Source organism: Solanum stenotomum, chromosome 1 (genome assembly GCF_019186545.1).
Source record: "Solanum stenotomum isolate F172 chromosome 1, ASM1918654v1, whole genome shotgun sequence".
NCBI classification, from domain to species: domain Eukaryota; kingdom Viridiplantae; phylum Streptophyta; class Magnoliopsida; order Solanales; family Solanaceae; genus Solanum; species Solanum stenotomum.
The window spans coordinates 48,516,882-48,544,600 of record NC_064282.1 but is presented as its reverse complement, the minus strand read 5'-3'; the positions used below and the strand labels follow the sequence as shown (position 1 = coordinate 48,544,600).

At 33.8% G+C, this 27,719-nt stretch overlaps 1 pseudogene; it reads right to left on the bottom strand.

Moving 5' to 3' along the window:
• Positions 1-25,480, bottom strand: LOC125853624 (uncharacterized; annotated as a pseudogene).
• Between the last annotated feature and the right edge of the window lie 2,239 nt (positions 25,481-27,719).

The window sequence follows — 27,719 nt, the reverse complement described above, 5'->3', positions numbered from 1 at the left end:
TTAAGAAAGATTTTCATTGTGTGCTTCGGGTATGAGCTCACAATCTCAAAGATAAAAAAAAAAACTGTATTGGAGTACTCAATGTAGCATCTCCTGAGTTGACACGTGTTGCATCATCTCCCAAGTTCACCTGTTGATGCCCATATAAATCTTCGTTTTCTCTTTTTCTCTTTTTTTCTGGCCATAAAAAAATTATAAAAATCAACTAAGACAAAGATAATGAACGTGAAAACAACAACAACAATATGTATATATAGGAACTAGCTTACCAATGCTGGAAGGAATGTCACGTTCAGATAAGTAGTTAGCTTCTCTCCAATTTTTAATGTATACCCCATTATAAGATTTAGTACATGTTCCAACTACATAATTTTTGATCAACTTTTTACCGCGCACATGTGATTTACGTCTCGGTGTCACCTGCAAATTAAATCATTTTAATGATAATGTATAAAAGAGTCAATCGCATTATGTATTCTAAGATATTTGTTTTTGAGCTAACCTGCGATGTTTCTTCATTTTCTCTTGATTTCTTTGTTGTTTCAGGAACTTCCCCATATACAACAAATTTTTACACTTCTATCAAAGATCAAAATTTTTTGTTTGTCTCCAAATGATGGTAGACCTGTTTATCAATAATAATTAAATGCTTATTTTTTTCACAATGAAAATATACATAATCGATTTTGTTGGCAGGAAAACATGCAGATTATTCAAAAGGAAACTTATATAATCTTATTATTAAGCCACNGTACGTTCCAACTACATAATTTTTTATCAACTTTTTACTGCGCACATGTGATTTACGTATCGGTGTCACCTGCAAATGAAATCATTTTAATGATAATGTATAAAAGAGTCAATCTCATTATGTATTCTAAGATATTTGTTTTTGAGCTAACCTGCGATGTTTCTTCATTTTCTCTTGATTTCTTTGTTATTTCAGGAACTTCCCCATATACAACAATTTTTTACACTTCTATCAAAGATCGAAATTTTTTGTTTGTCTTCAAATGATGGTAGACCTGTTTATCAATAATAATTAAATGCTTATTTTTTTTCACAATCTCATCAAAGAAAATATACATAATCGATTTTGTCGGCAAGAAAACATGCAGATTATTCAAAAGGAAACTTACATAATCTTATTATTAAGCCACTTGGACGAGAAGTATTATTGATGATCCAATTTTGCCTTCTCTGTTCAAATGTATCTTTATGCATGTAATGCATATTTTTTGGTATAATCTCATTCTGCCACCAAAACAATATTTACGAAATTTACATTTATCCAATATATATTCTCAAAAGGTAATTATCTAGACAAAGTGGGGAGCATTAACATTTTGTCATCAAGTGGCACACAAGATATTTGAGCATCATATTTTATATTCCAAAAGATCATGACCTGGCCAACACAATACGATGACGTATGTTTCTTCTACTTCTATCTAGAAGTCTAGGTCTAACTGTTTCCGACGTATTTGTACAGTTAATTTTGAATGAAACTCTAGAATTAGCTTATACACACACATACTTCCTTGGACTGTTTTTTTCTTGAGCTAAAGGGTTTTTCAGAAACAACAACTCTACCTAAAAGGTAATGATTAGGTCTGTGTACACTTTATTCTCCGCATACCCCATTTCGTAGGATTACACTAGGTTTATTGTTGTGTTTTTATATATATTCTTTTAATTATTAATATGACATATTTAAATGTTGTTGTGATACATATCATATCTTTTTACTTTAGAGAAGAACAATTATCTTGTTTTCAAACACAATTAACATTAAAATTTTGTTTAGGAATTTATCAAAAGATTTTTGTGAATGTATTAAAAGAAACAAAAACAAACAACTTATAATTGGAGTAATTTTTCCAAAGCGAACCTGCAAAACATCAGCGTTTGCTTTTTCCAGTGCAATTAAAGATATAGAAACGTCCATTAATGTTGCATCCTCATCACCATCAACTCGGTACTTCTTATGCATATTCTAGTCGAAAGTATGAAAAAAATAATTAGATATTTTGTAAAATGAAAAATTGTGTAGAGTAATAGAAAAGGCTTTCAAGAAAAAGATTAAAATTGCTCGCTTGCTAGTAATTTACACACACATGCAAATGCACACACACAAATATATATATTATAGAAGTAACATTTTAAGAACTTAATCTGTAATGACCCTCCAGGTCATTTTTAAATTAAAGAATNACGGGTTGGCTTACCTGCTGGCGGGTTATAGTAGGTGCCATCATGACTTGATAAATCGGGTCGTGACATAATCAAAGTGCTAGAATGCCCAAAAAAATATTTGATCATCAATCTTATGCATTTTGTAACAAGATCAATGATGGTTGTGGTTATGAAGATTCACTAAATAATTTGGTGTGAGATGAAAAGTTTCATCCTAAATCAAAATTTTATTCTATCTATATTTTTGGTGAAAACTAATTTTAAAAGCTTCTCTTTCAAAGGAAATTGTTTAATTGAGAGATGTACAATAATAAGCAGTCTTATATTTTAGTATTCAAATCTTAATACATCATCTTAAAACAAAGATGTTTATTCAAAGATTCATGCACATCTTATCATTCAAATACACATTTAGATTTTGACGTCTTATATATAATCATAAAAATGAAATGAGACGTTAAACTTGTTAGACAACTTCTAATACTACTACTACTATTACTATTATCTGCAGGGGCGGACCCACATGGGGATGTCCGGGTGCTCGAGCACCCATTAAGCTCGTATTGAACTATATATACTTATATCAAAATCAAGGCAGTATCATATAAAATAAAAAGCGAGCACCCAATAAATAAATGGCTTAGTTGGTGCACTGATTGTTAGTAGGTACTGATGGTCATATATTGCTTAAATGCCTAGGTTCGATTCCCTCTAGTGTCATTCTTCTTATTTTAAAATCAGCTCTTTTCTTTCTACCTTTTCACAAATTGTCCTATTTCTAATTTTTCTTAAACAAAATTCCTTTTTCAAGATAATTTTTATTCTTTTCTTATTGATTTTTTTCGCTATCTTATTTAAATATAATTATCTTTCTTAAGACAAGTGTTAAATTTATACATTTATATTTTATGATTGATAGCTTAAAAAGTAACCACAGTTTTAAAATTTTGAATTGGTCACTGCTCATGTCTATTATGTAACTTATTCTCCAAAAAATATAAACGGTCATGATCTTCCATGTCTATTAACTTTTTCTTTCTCATCAGTCAAATTAGGAAAAATGAAAAGGACGGAAAAAACAATTTGTTCTAGCGCCTTTATTTCAGTTCTCCAATTTAAAAGCGAAAAAGTCCTCCTTCTCGTTGGTTTGCCTTTTTGATAATTACAATGGTATGTGAAGGTACCTCTTTTTTTAACCAATTCAAATATTCCTATTGTCTGTTGCATTGAATTGAAAAAAAGTAATGTCTACGTTGATGAATTTTAGCTCGCAATTACGCTCTTGATATAAGTTTATGTTAAAAATAGTGAGCACCCATAGCCGTAAATTCCTGGATCTTCCACTGATTATCTATATGTATTAAAATTACTATTTTACTTTTATTATTATTTATGTCACTATAGCGTGATCAATTTAGTTTAAATAGAGACATGAGGATTCACATAGCCAATTTTTTTTTTTTTGAATTGAGATATAGTTATATGTTGTTGTTGTTGTTATGCGACTTAGATGTTTAGCTCTAGAATTTTTTTTATCTTTCTTCAATAAGATAACTAATATTTAAAAAGTTATTACCGAATAGATCAAAGAAAACAAAACTAAGTACCTTATAATAAGTATGTTAAACAATAGAGGAATTTTTCAAAGCATACCAATATGACACCGACTTGTGGTGCAATAGAAGATATGGAAACTACCATTATTGCATCTATACGATCAACTTTGTGGTGCTTATCCATTTTTTTAGTAGAAAATATGAAATAAAAAAGTTATTACCAAATAGATCAAAAGATTTGTGTACATGTCTTAATAGAAAAAAAAACTAAACACTTTATAATAAGTATGTTAAACAATAGAGGATTTTTTCAAAGCTTACCAATGAGACACCAGCTTGTGGTGCAATNATCAAAGAAAACAAAACTAAGTACCTTATAATAAGTATGTTAAACAATAGAGGAATTTTTCAAAGCATACCAATAAGACACCGACTTGTGGTGCAATAGAAGATATGTAAACTACCATTATTGCATCTATACGATCAACTTTGTGGTGCTTATCCATTTTTTAGTAGAATGAAATAAAAAAGTTATTACTGAATAGATCAAAAGATTTGTGTACATGTCTTAATAGAAAAAAAAACTAAACACTTTATAATAAGTATGTTAAACAATAGAGGATTTTTTCAAAGCTTACCAATGAGACACCAGCTTGTGGTGCAATAGAAGATATGAGAACTGTCATTATTGCATCTCTATGATCAACTTGGTGGTGCTTATCCATTTTCTAGTATAAAATATGAAACATTTAGTTATATATTATGTAACATTAAAAATTGTGTGAAGTGATATTGGAGGAAATAATCAAAAATATATCATTTAAAGAAATAAAGATGAAATTGTTAGTTTGCTAGTAATTTGTACATGTTATTAATCTTTTAAAACTTAATAAAAGTTATAGAATATCACAAAAGATAAAGAAATAGATGTTTTTCCATAAGTCTTATGATTTCAATAACCAGGGACGGCTCAACATAATTCGAGTCCTAAAGCGAAATTTTAATTAAAGGCCTAAAATCTAAATAAACTTTATTTGTATTTATTTATTTTTCTATATTTTTAGATGTAAATTACTACTTAATATCTTTTATATAAATGATTTTTTCAAATACTTTTTTTAATTATTATTGTTAGGTAAGATTTTATCAATTCAACATTGAAAAACATCCTTTTATTGAGACAATTATTATATGAATTGTTAACATAATTCTATAAGTAATAAGTTGATAAACTTTAAAGAAAAGAGCTAGAATCATAGAATCTGATTCAAAAAGTTGATAACTTGGTATACCTAATTTAATATGAAAATTTTACGAAGAAATATAAAAAAATTTTTGTAATTCACTTTGTTCAACACTTTTTGACTATTGATTCATATTTTTGAGAGAGTATTACTCTAACTATCAAAGATTTAAAGAAATAGAGTGCAAAATTAGTTAAAAATGATAAATAATGTGAGTGTTAGCGAAGAGAATGTAAGAATGCAAAACAATATTTTCTTGAATTCTTCTATTTTAATGGGGTTAAGATACATAATTTTTTATTTGTAGAAATTTGAGGCCCCCAATAAGGCCAATGCCTTAAATTTAATAGGCAAGAGCCGGCCCTGTCAATAACAAGTGCAATGATTTTCTTGAGAAACTCAAACTTCTTAGTAACTTGCCTAGCATCTTCACATAAAAATAAATTTTTACTTTCTATTCTTGTAAAGAAATTATAGTTTCAATGGTCACACAAATTAATTTATAATTTAATATATTTATCTATAACATAGTTTGAGAGGAGTAATGATAGTAAGTCAAGTGCTCTATGTTAATTCAAAGTTTGTTCAATTTTCATCAAAATTACCATGTTTAGTTAGTGGGCGTTTGGACATGCAGTTTTCTCTTGTAATTTTAAATCATTAGATGAAAATTAGCATTTGGATAAGTGATTTCATCTCGTGATTTTAAATTATGAGATGAAATCTCAAATTCTCTTAAAATCTTGACTTGAGAATTTCATATCATGATTTCATATTTTTCAAATACAAATATTGACACACCAGTTTATATTATATATAGAAAAAACAATGATGTAATTACGTAATTTTTTGCAAGAATACCAAAAGGCTAACGAAATATTTACAAAATGTGAACATGATGATAAGTTACTAATTGTATTGACCAAGTTCAATTTTATTAAAGAGTATTACACTACAACTCATGATTAATGTTACCTTTTCATTGAAAAAAAATTAAAGTTTTATCTATAAATATTATATTTTTTTTAGAATAACTTTTTTATGGTGTATTTTCTTTTGTCATGAACTTTTGCATATTTGGTATGACTATAAAAAGAAAGAATTGGGGTACTTTTGGTAGTTTTCATAAATTATGGGGGGTTTTATGTTTATGAGCCAAAAATACAATTTAAAAATTCAAATTGCATGTACAAACAAAGCTTGAACTTGATTTCATATTATGATTTCATCTCAGATGCTTGTTTATTAATCTAATATTTTTGATATGGGTATAAAGGGTTCAAAAGACTTCCGTATGTGGTGAGTTTAATCAAGGGTAGATGTTTGATTTCTTTCATAACCTTACGATTTTTGTACCGAGGTGATACCATTGTAATTTTCTAGATCATGTATGGTTTGGATTTCAAAAAACAAATATTTATATATTTTTAATACTTGAATTTTTTTTCTCAAAAATAAAAAATTTCTTCATGCGTCATAACCATTAATTCTATAATAATTGTTTATTATGTTTTGAATTTTTCCCTTGTATATTTTAGGAAACTCATAATCACTATTGATTTAAAAGTCCTTTTGTCCTAATAGATTTGGAAAAGGAATATATTGTCCTTCTAGGATTGGGAGAACTTTTTCCTTATAGGTTTGGGACTACTGAAATTTATATATAGGGATATAGTTGGGGATTATAAAGCATGGTACACGACACAATCTAGTCCTAAAGGTTTGAGAGGATTGTAAAGAAAACACTTTTTCTTTTCTTTAATAGTGGAAAACTCTCTCTGCTTTTTCGCTTAGAGGATTAGGCCTAGCCAAACCTCGTTAAATGCTTGTATTATTTTTTCTTCTCTATTTTCTTTGTTTGTAATTGTGTGCTAGTTAATTCACGATATTTTCACAACAATAAATAGTGTTATATGGACGAAAGTTATCTTGAAAGACCTATTATTTTTTACATGAATATAGGACTTAACTAAAAAAAAGCACAATTGGAGAATATAATTTAGACTTATTGGATAACCTATAAAAGTATTATTAAAAATATTATTAATCATATACTCCATGTGTTACAATTTATATGGCACACTTTTTTTTAATCAGTTTCAAAAAGATGACATATGTCCTTATTTTGCAAATGTTTAATGAGACTATTTACCTTTTTACCATGTTGGGTTTCACTTATTTGAAAAAATATTCATAAAGGTGTACTCTTATATTTAAAACTTCATATTTTTAAGGATGATTTTGGAGCATACATATCAAAGCCTTTCCATATTTGTGTCTAGTGAAACTACATCACATGAATTGGAATGGAAAGAGTATATATTTAACTTATTGTTAGATGTATGACATATTCAAAGGTTATTGTTGTGATACAAGCCATATGTTTTAGCTAAAGAGAATAATATTGTTCTTTATTTCATCACACAATTAACATTAAAAAATTGTTCATGAATCCATCAAAATATTTTTGTACATGACTTGAAAGAAAATAAACTAAAAACTTTATAATTGGAGAAACTTTTAAAAAGCTTACCTCTAAAAAAACGGTTGTTGATTCATCATGTATGATAAAAAGATATTGGAACTTCTATTAATATTGCATCCTTATCATTATCAACTTTACGTTGCTTATCCATATTCTAGAAGAAAATATGAAAAAATTAGTTAGATATTTAGTAAAACAAAAATTTGTGTGAAATAATGGAGAATATTTTCTAAAAGAGATGAAAATTGCTCGCTTGCTACTAATTTGTATGTATGTATTAAGTAACATTTTAAGAACATAATCTAAGTGATAGAATACCCAAAATATAAAACAAAAGGGTGAATGTTCATCAATCTTATGCACTCTCTAAGAAGATCAATGATGGTTGTGGTCATGCATCTCTTAAGATGACTCAATTCGTTATGTGATAAATAGTTTCATCCTAAATAATTTATTTTTCTAAAGAATTTATTAATGCAAATACAACCTCTAGGGCTATCACAAATATAACAATTATTGCTTTTTAAATTTGGCCAAATCTAAGATGATTGATCTTCTCTTTTATGACCACGATTTACTAGAGTTTGCATCCTTGAAATAGAAAAATAAAATAAATGGTTAAATAAAGAGAGGAAAAAAATCATGAAAAGCTTAGATCCATCTGACTAGTACTTGTAAAGAAATTCAAACTCCAAAACTACCAGTGTAACACCCCATATGATAGAACTACCAAATATACTAATTTCAGAAGTTGCAGGTGCCATCGACGGGCACCACCCATGGACTGTAGGGTGACCAATGGTCCGTCCTGGTGGTCCGTGGTTCACCACCTGCAGCCCTCACAGAAAAGGTCCAGAAAATTCCGCTAAGGGTCAGCTCACGCAAGGAACTACGGACTGCAGGTCAGGCCACATTCCGTGGTCTCGGGCTGTGTTCAGACCCTCAGAATCTGGCTCCCAGACATCATTCGACGGCCGACCAGAACGGACCGTCGGTCCACCCATGGTCCGTCGGTGACCCCCGACAGCTTTTAAGTCAGGGTCTTTTGGTCTTTTCCCTATGCGTTAGACCCTTAAACTACGTCGTTTTGGTAAGTTTTAGCCTAGAAACTTAATTAGAACTTACCCAAGTCAACTTATTCTCCAAAATTCATCCAAGTTGAACGAAAAAAAAGAGAAAGAGTTGAGCAGCCCTAGTCTAAGAACGTAACAAGTTTTCATTAGTTTCATCCCCAAAATCGAAAGATTTCTCCGTAGAATTCGTCACCAGGTATGTGGAATTTCACTAGTGGGTTCCTTTAACCCATTAGGTCCCTAGATTTCTGTCAGAATCTTGATTCCCTTGATATTATCTAGACCTAGTTTCTTGAATGTTAGAAATTATTGTGATTTAGCTGTTAGAATACTCCAAATCAGATTATCATAGTTTCGTAACAATTCAACTTAGTTTCTTGCATGAAATTCAGAACCCTAGTTGTGTAGATTCGTTTAGTTCATGAATTACACTTGCTAGGCCAGTTTAAACAGATATACATGCCTCAAATATTGAATGTCTCATTATTAGTATTACAATGTTGCATTTCAGTTAGCATGTCAGAATCTTGAGCTATCCAGTTTATTTTAGTTATATTGTATTTTATATATTCTATTAGGAGTAGGCTTAATACAGAGTTGGACTAGGGTCAGTCTTCCTCATAGTCCCAGAACTATGTGCCCCCATAGGTAAGTCCCCTATGTGGGCATTATACTTAGTGATCAAGCTAGTGATGCCTTTATAGCCTTGGCAAGGTATATTGGGTCCTCTCGATGGGGCGTATACATCGGACTCCACATTTAGCACATATGGTTTTATGTCGGTTATAAGTACGTAGCTCCCACAGACAGATTCTAGTGTATTGACCAAGTTATCAGTTACAGTTCAGTCTTCAGTTTCAGTATATTATAAACTTGGTCACTACATTCAGTTAGTTCATATTTAGGTTCAGGTCCTCAGCATTTAGATCACACATAGATCGGTTCCCAATCTCCAGTTCAGTAGTATTAGTGGTGAGTCCTTATTCTTCGAGGATGAGTGACATGTTATCTTTCCATTTTCAGTCTTTTAGCTTCAGTTTTGCTAGAGTTAGCTGGGGACATGTCTGAACATCTCTAGTCAGTAGAGGCTTTTATTCAGACATAGTTTAGATTCAGTTTTAGTTTGAGTTTGATCTTTTAGTTGTCATTAAATTTAGTTATATATATTCAGACTTAGAATGGGTATTCCCCATTATTTCAGTTTATCTCATGTCTTATGCTTCCGCATAGTATTTCTTTTAAGTATGCTTATGATATGCCAACTCAGGGTTAACTTGGGGTCACTCGTGACCCTAGGTCCCATGTTTACGCCTTAGGGGTATCTTCGGGGAGTGACAAACTTGGTATCGGAGCATTAAGTTTAAGAGTCCTAGGAAATCTGAAAGACCGTACTAAGTAGAGTCTCTTTCATAGGTATAAAGTGCACCACATCTAATGAGAGGGAGACTACAAAGTGTTTTACGAAAACATCACTTTCTTTGCTACTTTTATTGTGCGTAAGGTATGATCCAACTTCTCATTTCTAATTCGACGTTATGCGTTTCAGATCATGCCTCCTCGTAGAGCTTAACAAAGGAATGCTAATACACGCAACGCTAATGCATTCCCTCTAGTCCCAGACCATGAGGTTTCGAATGCAGAGTTTCGAAAGGCGATTCAACTTTTGGCTCAGAGTATGACTAACCAAAACAATCAGCAGGTTCCAGATCCTACTACTAGAAATGGTGGATCAATGGCAACTAGAGTTTGATATTTTGTTAGGATGAATCCGCTTGAGTTTTAAGGGTCGCAAGTTGGTGAGGACCCACATAACTTCATTGATAAGGTTAAGAAAATCTTTGGAGNTGAAATAGAAAAATAAAATAAATGGTTAAATAAAGAGAGGAAAAAAATCATGAAAAGCTTAGATCCATCTGACTAGTACTTGTAAAGAAATTCAAACTCCAAAACTACCAGTGTAACACCCCATATGATAGAACTACCAAATATACTAATTTCAGAAGTTGCAGGTGCCATCGACGGGCACCACCCATGGACTGTAGGGTGACCAATGGTCCGTCCTGGTGGTCCGTGGTTCACCACCTGCAGCCCTCACAGAAAAGGTCCAGAAAATTCCGCTAAGGGTCAGCTCACGCAAGGAACTACGGACTGCAGGTCAGGCCACATTCCGTGGTCTCGGGCTGTGTTCAGACCCTCAGAATCTGGCTCCCAGACATCATTCGACGGCCGACCAGAACGGACCGTCGGTCCACCCATGGTCCGTCGGTGACCCCCGACAGCTTTTAAGTCAGGGTCTTTTGGTCTTTTCCCTATGCGTTAGACCCTTAAACTACGTCGTTTTGGTAAGTTTTAGCCTAGAAACTTAATTAGAACTTACCCAAGTCAACTTATTCTCCAAAATTCATCCAAGTTGAACGAAAAAAAAGAGAAAGAGTTGAGCAGCCCTAGTCTAAGAACGTAACAAGTTTTCATTAGTTTCATCCCCAAAATCGAAAGATTTCTCCGTAGAATTCGTCACCAGGTATGTGGAATTTCACTAGTGGGTTCCTTTAACCCATTAGGTCCCTAGATTTCTGTCAGAATCTTGATTCCCTTGATATTATCTAGACCTAGTTTCTTGAATGTTAGAAATTATTGTGATTTAGCTGTTAGAATACTCCAAATCAGATTATCATAGTTTCGTAACAATTCAACTTAGTTTCTTGCATGAAATTCAGAACCCTAGTTGTGTAGATTCGTTTTGTTCATGAATTACACTTGCTAGGCCAGTTTAAACAGATATACATGCCTCAAATATTGAATGTCTCATTATTAGTATTACAATGTTGCATTTTAGTTAGTATGTCAGAATCTTGAGCTATCCAGTTTATTTTAGTTATATTGTATTTTATACATTCTATTAGGAGTAGGCTTAATATAGAGTTGGACTAGGGTCAGTCACCCTCATAGTCCCAGAACTACGTGCCCCATAGGTAAGTCCCCTATGTGGGCATTATACTTAGTGATCAAGTTAGTGATGCCTCTATACCCTTGGCAAGGTATATTGGGTCCTCTCGATGGGGCGTATACATCGGACTCCACATTTAGCTCATGTGGTTTTATGTCGGCTATAAGTAGCTTCCACAAACAGACTCTAGTGTATTGACCAGGTTATCAGTTACAGTTCAGTCTTCAGTTTCAGTATATTATAAACTTGGTGACTACATTCAGTTAGTTCATATTTAGCATGTTTAGCATATTTATCATGTTCAAATTATAGCATCGGTTTATCACTCTATTCAGTTATATGTTTTATTCAACTTTATTCTATCCTGCATGCTCAGTACCTTTCAAGTACTGACGCATACTCTACGCTACATCTTCTCGTGATGTAGGTTCAGGTCCTCAGCATTTAGATCACGCGTAGATCTGTTCCTAATCTCCAGTTCAGTAGCATCAGTGGTGAGTCCTCATTCTTCGAGGATGAGTGACATGTTATCTTTCCATTTTCAGCCTTTTAGCTTCAGTTTTGCTAGAGTTAGCTGGGGACATGTCTCAACGTCTCTAGTTAGTAGAGGCTTTTATTAGACATAGTTTAGATTCAGTTTTAGTTTGAGTTTGATCTTTTAGTTGTCATTAAATTTAGTTATATATATTCAGACTTAGAATGAGTATTCCCTATCATTTCAGTTTATCTCATGTCTTATGCTTCCACATAGTATTTATTTTAAGTATGCTTATGATATGCCAGCTCAGGGTTAACTTGGGGTCACTCGTGATCCTAGGTCCCATGTTTACACCTTAGGGGTATCTTTGGGGAGTGACAAACTTGGTATCAAAGCATTAGGTTTAAGAGTCCTAGGAAATCTGAAAAGCCGCACTAAGTAGAGTCTCTTTCATGGGTATAAAGTGCACCACATCTAATGAGAGGGAGACTACGAAGTGTTTTAGGATAACATCACTTTCTTTGCTACTCTTATTGTGCGTAAGGTATGATCCAACTTCTCGTTTCTAATTCGACGTTATGCGTTTTAGATCATGCCTCCTCGTAGAGCTTAACCAAGGAATGCTAATGCACGCAATGCTAATGCAGTCCCTCTAGTCCCAGACCATGAGGTTTCGAATGCAGAGTTTCGAAAGGCGATTCAACTTTTGGCTCAGAGTATGACTAACCGAAACAATCAGCAGGTTCCAAATCCTACTACTAGAAATGGTGGATCAATGGCAGCTAGAGTTTGAGATTTTTTTAGGATGAATCCGCTTGAGTTTTTAGGGTCGCAAGTTGGTGAGGACCCACATAACTTCATTGATGAGGTTAAGAAAATCTTTGGAATGATGCAAGTGACTGGTAATGATAGGTTAGAGTTGGCATCCTACCAGCTTAAGGATGTGGCTCACATATGGTACACTCAGTGGAAAGAAAACAGGAGTGTGGATGCAACTCTTATGACTTGGGAGTGTTTTACCGAATCTTTTCTGGATATGTTCTTCCTAAGAGAGTTGAGAGAGGCTAAAGCTCAGGTGTTTATGAATTTGAGACAAGGTACAATGTCAGTCCAAGAGTATGGACTTAATTTCACCTAACTCTCTAGGTATGCTCACATATGGTTGCCGATCCAAAGGCACAAATGAGTAAGTTTCTGTTTGGAGTATCCGACTTAGTGAAGACAGAGTGCATAAATGCTATGTTGTTAGAGGATATGAGTATCTCTAGGCTCATGACTCATGCTCATCAGGTTGAAGGAGATAAACTTAAAGAAATAGCTAAGGACAACAAGAAAGCTAGAATAGGGAACTATGAGTACTCTCAGTAGAAATTGGGTGGTGGAAATCACTCACAGTTTCGACAGGATCAGAATAGTAGGGCACCAAGCTCTAAGTCTCAGGGGAGTTTTTCAGGAAATAGGACCTACCCAACTTTTCCAAAGTACGGTAAGAACCATTCGGGCGAGTGTCTTGCAGGCAAGGAAAGATTCTTTGGGTGTGGTCAGTATGGCCATAGGTTGAAAGATTTTCCTTCTTCCAGACAGGGGCAAAAAGATAATAATAATAGGACTCAGTCTACCGCTCCAGCAACACCAATAGGTCACCCAACTTAGTAGGGTATGTCATGTGGTACAGGTGGCGGTCAACGCCAAGAGAGGCTCTATGCTCTCCAAGCTCGCCAAGACCAAGAAGATTCTCTTGATGTCACTGGTATCCTTTGAGTCATTCTTTAGATGTTTTTGTAGTGTTAGATCCAGGGGATACTCTTTCTTTTGTAACTCCCTTTATAGTAGTAACATTTGGTGTCAATCCAGAAACTCTTTTAGAACCCTTGTCAGTCTCTACCTTAGTTGGTAACCCAGTTATAGCTAGATGGGTATACAATAATTTCCCTGTCACAGTCTCTTAGAAAGTCACCTCAGGAGATCTTGTCGAGTTAGAAATGGTAGACTTTGATATCATTATAGGCATGGATTGCTTACATTCCTGCTATGCCTCAATCGATTGTAGAACTAGGTTCGTTCGTTTCCAGTTTCCAGATGAGTCAATCTTAGAATTGACGGGTAGTAGCTCAGTGCCTATGGGTCATTCATTTCTTACCTTAAGGCCAGAAAGATGATTTCGAAGGGGTATATCTATCATCTAGTTTAGGTTAAGGATTCAAGCTCCGAAACCCCAACTCTTGAGTCAGTTCCTTTAGTAAATGAGTTCCCAGAAGTGTTTTCAGAAGATTTTCCCAGAGTTCCTCCCGAAAGGGAAATCGACTTTGGAATTGATCTCCTTCCTATTTATATTCCTATTTACAAAATGGCTCCAGTTAAGCTTACGAAATTGAAAGAGCTGCTGAAAGACCTTCTAGATAAGGGTTTCATCAGACCTAGTATTTTCCCATGGGGTGCACCAGTGTTGTTCGTGAAAAAGAAAGATGGTTCTCTCAGGATGTGCATTGACTATCTACAGTTGAACAAAGTCACAATCAATAATAAGTATCCCATCCCCAAGATTGATGACTTGTTTGACCAACTTCACGGTGTTAGTCATTTTTCGAAGATAGACCTCAGATTCGGTTATCATCAACTCAGAGTCAGAGATAGTGACATCCTAAAACAACCTTCAGAACTCGATATGGTCACTATGAATTTGTAGTTATATCATTTGGACTAACCAATGCTCATGCAACTTTCATGGATTTGATGAACAGGGTGTTCAATATTTGGACTTGTTCGTTATCGTCTTTATTGATGATATCCTCATTTACTCTAGGAATGAGAAAGAACGTGCGACTCATTTGAGGATTATCCTGCAAACTCTCAAAGATCGCCAGTTATTCGCTAAGTTTTGCAAATGTGAGTTTTGGTTACAATCAATTGCTTTCCTTGAGCATATACTATCTAGCGAAGGGATTCGAGTGGATTCTCATAAAATAGATGCAGTCAAACAATGGCCCAGATCCACCAGATATCAGAAGTTTCTTGGGTTTGACTGGTTATTACAGAAGGTTCATGGAAGGATTTTTATCAATAGCTTATCCATTGACTAAGTTGACATAGAAAAAAGGCAAGTTTCATGTGTCAGATGAGTTTGAGAAGAGCTTTGCAAAACTAAAAATTAGGTTGACTACAACTCTTGTCTTGACTTTACCAGAAGGTTTTAGATGGCTATGTGATCTATTGTGATGCATCCAGAGTCGGCATGTGTTGTGTGTTGATGCAACTAAGTAAGGTAATAACTTATGCTTCTAGACAACTTAAGGTGCATGATAATAACTATCCGACTCATGACCTCGAGCTTGCAGCAGTGGTATTTTCCCTTAAGATTTGGAGACATTACTTGTATGGTGTTCACGTAGATGTGTTCACAGTCAATATCTGTTCACCCAGAAAGAGTTGAATCTTCGTCAGATGAGATGGCTTGAATTCCTCAAGGACTATGATATAAATATGCTTTACCATCCTGATAAGGCCAATGTAGTAGCTGATGCTTTTAGCAGACTATCTATGGGTAGTGTAGCGCATGTTGAGGAATAAAAGAATGAATTAGCGAAAGATGTTCACCGGCTTGCTCGCTTAGGAGTTCACCTTAGCGAATGACATGATTCTCGAGGAGTTACACGGGGGCCATGTGATGATGCATCAAATAGATGCTGCCTTTTAGTCGGCTTTCTCGTTCTTAAGGACTTTCATGAGCATATCAGATGGTAGTGTAACCGTTTAGAATGGCTCAGAATATTCATTAGTAGCGGAGGTTAAGGAAAAACAAGGTAGTGATCCTATATTGCTTCAACTGAAGGGTGCAGTTCATCAGCAGAGGGTTGAGGTTTTCTCCTGAGGAGATGGTGTGCTTCGTTATCAGGGCCATTTATGTGTTCCTAAGGTAGGTGAGTTGAGACAGTAGATTCTTGCAGAATCCCATAACTCCAAGTATTCTATTCATCTAGGTGCCACTAAGATGTACCGTGATCTGCATGAAGTCTTTTGGTGGAATGGTATGAAAAGAGATATAGAAGATTTTGTGGCTAAGTGCCCGAACTGTCAACAAGTGAAGGTAGAACATTAGAAACTAAGAAGTATTTCTCAAGTGATTAACAGTCCTACGTGGAAGTGGGAGGTGGGAGGTGGTCAATATGGACTTCATTACAGGTTTACCTCGTACTCGCAGACAACATGACTCCATTTTGGTGATAGTTGACAGAGTTACTAAGTCTTCACAATTTTTGGTTGTCAAGACTACAGATTCGGCAGAGGATTACGCCAAGCTTTACATTAATGAGATAGTCAGGTTGCACGAGGTTCCTTTGTCTATCATGTCAGATAGAGGTCCTCAATTTACCTATCATTTTTGGTAGTCATTTCAGGAAGGTCTTGGTACTCAAGTTAATCTCAACATAACATTTCATCCACAAATGGATGGTCAGGCAGAGCATACCATTCAGACCTTAGAGGACATGTTGAGAGCTTGCGTGATCGACTTCAGGGGTAGTTGGGATGATCACCTTCCTCTTATAGAGTTTGCCTACAGTAATAGCTACCATTTTAGTATTCAGATGGCCTCTTATGAGGCATTATATGGGCGTAGATGTAGATTTCTAGTTGGTTGGTTTGAAATAGGTGAAGCAGCCTTGATAGGGCCAGATTCAGTTCATGATGCAGTGGAAAAAGTTCAGCTCATCAGAGATAGACTTAAGACAGCCCAGAGTCGTCAGAAGTCCTATGCATATGTAAGGAGAAGGGACTTGGAGTTCCAAATTGATGATTGGGTTTTCCTGAAAGTGTCACCTATGAAGGGGGTGATGAGATTTGGCAAGAAAGAAAAGCTTAGTCCCAGATATGTAGGTCTTTACAAGATCTTGAAAAGAATTTGTAAAGTGTCTTATGAGTTAGAGTTGCCAGCAGAACTAGCAGCAGTCTATCCGGTCTTTCACATTTTGTTGTTGAAGAAGTGTGTGGGTGATCCAACATCTATTGTGCCATTAGAAAGTGTGGCTGTGAAGGATAGTCTCACATATGAAGATGTGCCAGTTGAAGTTCTTGATCGCAGGTTCGAAGGTTGAGAAACAAAGAAGTCGCTTCAGTTAAGGTTTTGTGGAGGAGTCCGTCCGTAGAGGGAGATACTTGGGAGGCTGAAGCAGCCATGAAGGCCATGTATCCTTATCTCTTTCCTTCTGATTTCATTCCAACTTGAGGTAATAGTTCTTGTCTAGTCTTTCAGTTACTCATGCATAAATTCAATCCTAGTATCATATTCCTTCAGCTATACTTGCATTTTCAGCATATTTGCATGTTCTTGGAACTTAGTTTAGTTAGATTTTAGTTTCCAGTACTTAGTGGTAGGGTTGCATCTCTTTCCCTCTATTTCAGCTAGTTTAGCCTTCATTCGAGGACAAATGTTCCCAAGGGGGAGATAATGTAACACCCCATATGTTAGAACTACCAAAAATACAGATTTCAGAAGTTATAGGTGCCATCAACGGGCACCACCTACGGATCGTAGCATGACCCACGGTCTGTCCTAGTGGTCCATTGTTCACCACCTGAAGCCCTCCCAAAAAAGGTCCAGAAAATCCCACTAAGGGTCAGCCCACGCCAAGACCTACAAACCGTAGGTCAGGCCATAGTTCGTGGTCCCAGACCGTGGGTTAGACCCTCAGAATCCAGCTACTAGACGTCATTCGACGGCCGATCAGAATGGATCGTTAGTCCACCCACGGTTCGTCGATCTGTTCTGTCGGTGACCCCCAATAACTTTTAAGTTAGGGGTCTTTTCCGTATGTGTTGGACCTCTAAACTACATCGTTTAACCCCTAAACTACATCATTTTTGTCAGTTTTAGCCTAGAAACATAATTATAACTTACCCAAGTCAACTCATTCTCCAAAATTCATCCAAGTTGAATGAAAAGAAAGAGAAAGAGTCGAGCAACCCTAGTCCAAGAACGCAACAAGTTTTCATCAGTTTCATCGCCAAAATCAAAAGATTTCTCCATTGAATTCATCATGAGGTATGTGGGATTTCACTAGTGGGTTACTTTCACCCATTAGGTCCCTAGATTTTAGTCAGAATCTAGACCTAGGGTTTCTTGAATGTTAGAAATTATTGTAATTTAGCTGTTAGAATACTCCAAATTAGATTATCATAGTTTCGTAATAATTTAACTTAGTTTCTTGCATGAAATTTAGAACCCTAATTATGTAGATTCGTTTTGTTCATGAATTACACTTTCTAGGCCAGTATAAATAGATATTCGTGCCTCAGATATTGAATGTATCATTATTAGTTTTATAATGTTGCATTTCAGTTAGCATGTCAGAATGTTGAGCTATCCAGTTTATTTCAGTTATATTGTATTTTATACATTCTATTGGGAGTAGGCTTAATACCGAGTTTGTCTAGGGTCAGTCACCCTCATAGTCCCAGAACTACGTGCCCCCGTAGGTAAGTCCCCTCTGTGTGCATTATACTTAGTGATCACGCCAGTCATGCCTCTATACCCCTGGCAAGGTATATTGGATCCTCTCAATAGGGCGCATACATCGGACTCCTCATTTAACTCATGTGGTTTTTTATCGGTTATTAGTAGCTCCCACAGACAGACTCTAGTATATTGACCAGGTTATCAATTACAGTTCAATCTCCAGTTTCAGTATATTATAAACTTGGTCACTAAATTCAGTTAGCTCATATTTAGCATATTTATCATGTTCAGATTATAACATCACTTTATCGCTTTGTTCAGTTATACGTTTTATTCAACTTTATTCTACCCTGCATGCTCAGTACCTTTCAAGTACTGACACATACTCTGCGCTACATCTTCTTGTGATGCAGGTTCAGGTCCTCAACATTCAGATCACGCATAGATCGTTTCCCGATCTCCAGTTCTACATCATCAGTGGTGAGTCCTTATTCTTCGAGGACGAGTGACATGTTATCTTTCCATTTTTATTCTTTTAGTTTCAGTTTTTCTAGAGTTAGGTGGGGACATGTATCAGAATCTCTAGTCTGTAGAGGCTTTTATTCAGACATAGTTTAGATTCAGTTTTAGTTTGAGTTTGATCTTTCAGTTGTCATTAAACTCAGTTATATATATTCAGACTTAGAATAGGTATTCCCTATAATTTCAGTATATCTTATATCTTATGCTTCCGCACAGTATTCCTTTTATGTATGCTTATGATATGCCAGCTCAGAGTTAACTTGGGGTCACTCATGTTCCTTGGTCCCGTGTTTATGCCTTGGGGGTAGCTTCGGGGAGTGACAACCAGGTTATTGTTACACTGATATGTGAAATGAATCTATCTGATTATCACTAATGTAATTTTCCTCCTAAACAAAAATATTGTATACATCTTTTTAAAAATGATAAAATGAGATAAGATCGTGATAGTTTGTTCATGTCGTAAGTTCTTTTATAGATATATCGGTTCACTAGAGTAAAATGTTATTACTGAAGGTGTTAATAATTATATCAAAGAAAGTTGACTCAAAGGACTTACCATTTTTTAGCATAAAAGCAAACTTAACTAAAGATATCACACAATAGAAAAAAAGATACATATAGGTGATATCTACTAGTGAAAATTAGAATTTAGGTCTCATTTATTTTTACTTCATTAAGATTAAATATTAATCAATCAAATGTCAATCATTTAGTGTGTATCTTTTTATGTTGGAATCTAATCAGTCTCACCTTAACCATCAAGTAGATTTTTAACGATACACTCAATTGATGTGTATGAATAGGTATGAATAATTAAGATCTCTAACAAAATCTAATATCATTAACATATCTATTCAAAGATTTCTTAAAAGATAACAGTTCACCAATTCGATTTAGTCATTGTCATCTTTTTCCATAGTTATCAACTACCATAATAAATTACCAACAACTACCATTCTTAGTGACCACCATACCAAATCATTACAATCAGCTAACACCACTAACAACTACTATTTACAGTTATTATTGACACAAACCATCAGTAGAACAAAAATCATTGAACTTTATCGACAATCACCATCTTATGTCACAACTATATATTGTCAACCATCATCTATCACCACAATCATTAGTTATCACTATTATCATCTGCCATAATAAAATATCCACAACTATCATTCTTAATGACCACCATACCAAATCATTACAATCAACTAACACCACCAACAACTACTATTTACAATTATTATTTACAATAACCATCATTAGAATAAAAATCATCGAACCTTATTGACAATCATCATCATAAGTCACAATTATATAATGTCAACCACCATCATCTATCACCATAATCATTAGTTATCACTATTGTCCAACTATCAATCACCAACAAACTACTACATTTAACTTCTACCATAATCACTATCAATAGCTACAATCCACAACACCATCATTAGTCAATACACCATCCTCAATTGACATACACCACTAATGTAGCTAGCCATCACAACCATCAACCATCATATAACTTTTTAAAAATATTTTATTGATTTAGTATTAGATTAGTTTTAGTTTTCTTACATTTAAGGTAAAATGGATGAAAATACACATTTACTATGACTCAATTTGCTCTAACACACTCATACTTTATGGCGGTCCTATCACCCCCAAAATATTTTTTTAAAGTACTTATTTGACATTTATCTGGCGGGATAAATAAAACATAAAAAAAATTATTTCTTTTGTACACATACATTGATCAAAAGGTAAAAAAAAAGAGTTTTGGTCGTTATCACTCATTTACACTTATAAAATAAAAATAAAAATGGAGATCCCTTCATTCAGACTTCAATTTTTCCTAGAAGAAACTGTCACTCCCCGAACCTACACCCTGGGCAGGAGTGACATCAAGAACCATTGCTGGCATCAAGCAACCCTTGGCCTGACTTAACTCTTAGCGGAAGACTTACTCATGATAAAAGAAAGTATTGAAATACAATCAAACTAAACTGTCTTAACAAATAACTTAGAATGTTTTAAAGATCAACATTCAACTGGCCAAAATGGCAGCTCAAGTCTCAACATAAATGAAATGGAAAAGACTCAAGGACTAACATCAACTAACTATCTATGAAGCCTCTAACAACTTAGATGGACGTCGGGACAAGACACACGACATCCTAATGAACTAACTGATAAAGTAATAAAAGGGATCCTCCAGAAAGCATGGAGGCTCACCACAAGACTCTGAATGCTCAACTGGATCAACGAAACGCTGGGTGCTGATCTTGGTTAACTGTATATGCATCATAAGAATGATGCAGACTAAATGACATCAATACATTGAATGTACAAGTATATGAGGGGAATTCTAAAACAAAACATAAGCTTGAAAGTAACTGAAAGAACATACTTGGGCTCAACTCAACTCAACTTAACTCATTTCAATACAAATCAATAATATGAATGCAATATAAAGAAAAGCTTTTAAAACATGGATAACAAATCTGTGTATTTAGAAATACAATAGTAACTCAGTTTGTATGCAAGGATATAATATAAACTCTGTGGGTATATAAAAATACAATTAACTCTGTGTATATAAGAATACAAAAATACTTCCGTGGGAGTTTCTCTAACCAAAAACCATCACTTAAGAGCTATGTGATGATACATCGTTTTGCCTCATGCTTCCAGGGCCGTCCTGTACCTTGTCGAGGGTATAGAACCTAACTACTAAATGGATCCACTAGTCTATGCCAAAAAGCACTAAGGAATCATCTAAAAAGTATGACCCTTTTCTACCCCTGATGGCTACATAACTCTTTCTGTGGTTAGAGATAATTACTCAAAAACTAGCACAAAGGCTCTTTATGAAATCAGTGTTCCCTCTCTTGCTTAATTGTGAAAGCATTTACTCTTTACTGAAAAACTAGCTCAAAGGTACTGTTGGAAATCGGTGTTTCCTTTCTTGTTTTAATGTGAAAACATTTGCTCCTTGGGAATACAGAGTCCCCATGTACTCTTTTGAAGACATGAACTTCACTCTTTACTCTTTACTCAACTCAAAACTCAAGTCTTAAAACAAGTTTAAAGCATTCGTAAAATATTTTTGAAAATACTTTAGGAACTATCTAGACTTGACTCTTAACTTTCCTTGAATTTGAATTTATGAATTCAAGGTTATGATTCATGTTTATGGATGATATCATGATATTTGGACGTACCTTAGAGTGTAGAAATCAACTAGAAAACATAGGTACGTTTCAAGGGTACTCAAACGGAAAGAAGTGGGAAAGGGTAGAAGACCTGGCATTCCTGGCGCTCTGAGTGGCACGGGGCACCAGAGCCAAAACTTCAGGAGCCGAGTTGGGACGCTCTAAGTGGCACGGCACCCCAGAGCCCAAACTTCAGGCACTGATGTAGGGCGCTCTGAGTGGCCCGGTGCCCTACCCCTTGTCCCAGATTTTTTGACGAATTTTCTTAGTCATTTTTCAACTCTAAACCATCTAGATTCAAATGGTTCCTTTCCCAGACACTTAGATTCAAATACATAACCAAAATATGAAACAATCTACTCAAAACAACATCAACTTTCATGAATCTAACTCAAGAAATTCTCAAGAACTTCAACAACCAAGAACCCAATAGAAACTTCAACACAATCCATCAAGAACTCAATTTCTATACTTTCAAGAACATAATTTCGCTGAATTAAATCATGATTGGCGCGTGGGTGAATTAACCCAATGCTATGTTATCTCACATACCTCGTAGGGATCAACCCTTGGCGAAATCCACAAGCTTAACTTCAAGAACGCAATGAATCCTTTCTTCTTCTCCACTTTTCTCCTCTTCTTTTTTCTTCTCTCAAAACCCTAACTTAATTTTATGAAGCGTAATTAGACCCCAACTTAATTATGAAAAACAAATTTAATTAATTGGGTAGTGAAAAGACCATAATACCCTTCTAAAATCCAGTTTTGACTTTCCTTATCTGGACAACCCAACTTCAAATGGGCATATCTCCCTCATACGAACTCGAAATTGCACAAACTCGGTGGCATTGGAAAGATAATTCAAGGACCGTTCTTACGGTATCTTGTAGCCCACCTAAATCATCCTGTGCTAGGATTTATGGTCATTTGAAGTTGACCCAAAACTCATACTTTGCTTAACTTTCCAAATTTGATTATTTCTAAAAACGGTTTCTTTCTAATTTTAGTTCTTTAAAAANACTTCAACACAATCCATCAAGAACTCAATTTCTATACTTTCAAGAACCTAATTTCACTGAATTAAATCATGATTGGTGCGTGGGTGAACTAACCCAACACTATGTTATCTCACATACCTCGTAGGGATCAAACCTTGGCGAAATCCACAAGCTTAACTTCAAGAACGCGACGAATCCTTGCTTCTTCTCCTCTTTTCTCCTCTTCTTTTCTCTTCTCTCAAAATCCTAACTTAATTTTATAAAGCGTAATTAGACCCCAACTTAATTATGAAAAACAAATTTAATTAATTGGGTAGTGGAAAGACCATAATACCCTTCTAAAATCCAGTTTTGACTTTCCTTATCTAGACAACCCAACTTCAAATGGGCATATCTCTCTCATACGAGCTTGAAATTGCACAAACTCAGTGGCGTTGGAAAGATAATTCAAGGACCGTTCTTACGGTATCTTGTAGCCCACTTAAATCATCATGTGCTAGAAGTTATGGTCATTTGAGGTTGACCCAAAACTCATACTTTGTTTAACTTTTTAAAACTTTCCAAATTTGATTATTTCTAAAAACGGTTTCTTTCTAATTCTAGTTCTTTCAAAAAGTGGGGCGTTACAGAAACTAACTGACTTTTGAAATGCAATCTCATGAATAATTATATTCTTCCACAATCGAGTTTTGACACATATGTCAAAATGATTCTTTAAAACAATATTCAAGTGGATACTAGGTACTCCATAAAGTATGAGTATGTTACTACAAATTCGATCATACATTAGTGTCATTTTAGCCATTTTTCCTAAACTTTGTATTTATTAAATTTTAAATAAAGAAATATTTTATATATTATATGTTAAATAATAAGTAGCCCTATTATTTAGTATTCATATTTTAATACATCATCTTAATATTGAGTAGTTTAGTAAGAGATTGTTAATGTACATTTGTTTAGTCAAATATACATTAAAATTTAGATATCTTATATATAATCTTAAAACAAATAAGAGGTCTTAGACTTATTAGAGAAATTCTCATACTACTACTATAATTATTACTATTATTTATATGCATTTAAGATTTTTTTATTCTTATTTTCATTTAATGACTATGAAATGATTAATTAAGCTTAAATGGAGAAATGAGAATTCATATAATCAATTTCAACTTGTTTGGGATTAATGAAGAGTTAAATGTTGTTGTTGTTAGGCGATTCAAATGTTTTATCTTTAGAAAGAAAACCGTTTTCTTTCTTCTATTATACAACTAACACTAAAAAAGAAAATTCCGAATGAATAAATTTATTTATTTATGTTGATGCTTGAAAATATTTTCTCAAAAAAAAAATTCTCCTTATAAAGTAGAAATTAATTATAGAGAAAATTTAAGAAATAACAAAGATAATAGACATAATACGGTTCTATAGCCATAGTTTCAGTAATTGTGCTACATAACTATAGTTTTGTTTGTAATGGAGGCTGCAGTTTCTATATTTTGCTTGACCGTTTGTATATTTTGCTTGTGAATATACAAAAAGGATAAATATATATAAATTTAAAGTTTATGCGTTTTGAAATTTTCAGAACTTCATTTGTATATTACGCTTGGCAATATACAAATATGATAATGTATTATGAATTTTTCATAAACCTTATACAAATAGCTAGGGTAAGCATATACAAAGTTTCGATTTGTACAATCAAGAACTAAATTATACAAATTCAGAATTTATAGAATCAGAGACCGGAATATACAAATTCTGAATTTATACAATTGGGAAACTGAATAGCAAAAATTCTCAACACTACAACCATGGATTAAAAATAATAAAAGCTATAACTATATTACAGAATATACTTTAGATGTTTGCCATTTTGCATAATTTTCCCTTAATTTTATAATGGTAAATAATATTATATGGGCGAAAGTTATCTTGAAAGACCTATCATTTTTCGGCATTACTGTAGGACTTCACTAAAAAACCGCAAAATTGGGGATTCGAATTTTTACTTATATTTATTTATATAAAATATTTAAATATTGATGTTGTGATACAATCCATATATTTTAGCTTTAGAGAATAATATTTTTCTTTCTTTCATAACACAATTAAAAAATTGTTTAAGAATCCATCAAAAGATTTTTGTGCATATCTCAAAAGGTCGAAAACTAACAATTTGTAATTGGATTTCAAAAGCTTACCTCAACAACACCAGTTTTTGATTCTTGAAGTTCAAGTAAAGATATGGGAACTTCCATCAATGTTGCATCCTCATCACCAACTTTGTACTGCTTATCCATACCAAGTAGAAAATATTAAAAAATTAGTTAAAACTTTTGTAAACTAAGAACTTGCATGAAGTGATGGAGAAGGTTTTTTTAAAAAGGATGTAAATTACTCACTTACTATGTTTCATGTTATATTTTAAGAACTTAATCAAGTGATACAATACCCAAAAAAAACATAGAAATAAAAAGGTGTATTCATCAACAGTATGCATTATGTAACAAGATCAATAATGGTTGTGGTGTTGCATCTCTTAAGTTTCACTTAACTCATTGAATGTGTGAAAAAAATCATCCTACATCCAATTTTCTTTCTAAAAAAGTTACATTTTTGGGTCAAATTAATTTTAAAAGCTTCTATTTTTAATGAAATTGTTAAAAGTTACTGCAAACTCTATCACATATTAAATTAATCCTCACCGCAGTAACAATTGTTTCTCTTGTAGTTTGGCCAAATATAAGAGAATCGATCTCCTTTATTTTGACCTAGATTTATTAGAACTTACATACTTAAAATGGAAAAATGAAAAAAATGAAAAAAATGACTAGATAAAGAAGGAAAATCATGAAAAGCTTAGATCCATCTGACTAAAGCTAATGATAAATTTTCAAACTCGAAAACTACTATTTTATTTATTGTAGTGATTTGTGAAATGACTCTATCTATTTATTATTGATATTATTATCTCTTCCTATCCAAAAACATGTTTGCATTTTTCTAGAAAATTTAAAATATGAAAAGATTATTTGAGATAGCTTGGTCATGTCATAGGTTGTTCTATAGATGAAACAATCTATTAGTGTGAAACTATGGTAAGTAGAGGTAATAAATATTACAATGAAAAAGGTTTTCTATGAGGACTTATCATTTTTTGACATAATTCATACTTAACTAAAGATATCACACAACAGAGAAAAATATGTGTCTGGGTGATATCGAGTGCCGGCTACGTCCAGGGACATGTGTTGGGACAAAACCCACGACTACTCAAAATTTTACTAATACTAACAACTCATAAAACTGGGGTCCTCCGAAAGCAAGGAGGTCTTACTCAAAGAGATGGTGAGCAGACGAATTGATCTTAACGGGCTCTTGTTGAGGATCCTAAGAACCTGTAATTGCATCATTAAACGATGTAGGTCAAATGACATCAGTACATTGAATTTACGAGTATGTAATATAGCTGAATAACAAATAACTAAATGAAAGGACTATAATATATATATATGTATATATATATATATATGTATATATATATATATACACACACACATTCCACTGAATCAATAAATGAACATGAAGTGAAAATCATTTAAGATTTAAAATAAAATATACAATGAAAGCAACACGAAAATAATATACTTTACTTGTGGGGAGTTTCTCTAACCGACAACCATTACCATGAGCCTGGCAATGATACAACATTTTATCTCACGTTTCCAGGGCCATTGTATACTTTTCCGGGGTATATGATGATATCGTGACTAAGGATCCATCCAATTGGCCTTCTCATAGGTAGTGAGGAGCCGAATGAAGTGTCGATGCTATCCTATCCTACGCTGGCTATGTAGTTCTCTGGGACTTTCGAATCATCAAAGACTCTAACCCAATTCGATGCTTGATACTACTCCCTAAATAAGTGATATAAATTTATGCTCAATGTTTAAAAACATACTCTTCCTCTGGTTTGCGATAATTGCTCAAACTATCCTCTTAAAAGAGGTAACTTCTCTTGAAATATCTTTGAACTAATAACTCATTCAGAAATCAAAGTTTTTTCTTTTATCAATGTAAAAACTAACACCTTTGGGAATACTTAGTTCCCTTATACTCTTACTCAATTCATACTTGTAAACTCTTTTTCAAAAATATATTAAAATCATATTGTGATATGATCATTGATGGCTCAAAAAGTCATACTGCATAAACATTGATGGTATATCGAGATACCATAATGCTTAAACATTGATGGCATACTCGTCTTTCATACTAATCATGTTTTAAAAACTCTTTCTCAAAACTCATCTTTACTTTCTCAAAAACTCTGTTTAAAACTCAAATATTGGCTTCAAAAAGCTTCTCAAAATTTATCTCAATTCATAAAGTTCATGCGCAATTATGGACATGAACGACTCAGCTCAGGGGTCTTAATATCAAAATGAAAACTCAGTACTCAGAACTCAAGAACTCAGAACTTAGAACTCGAGGGTACTACTCATGTCAAGAATACTGAATTCATATGGTTCATGTTGA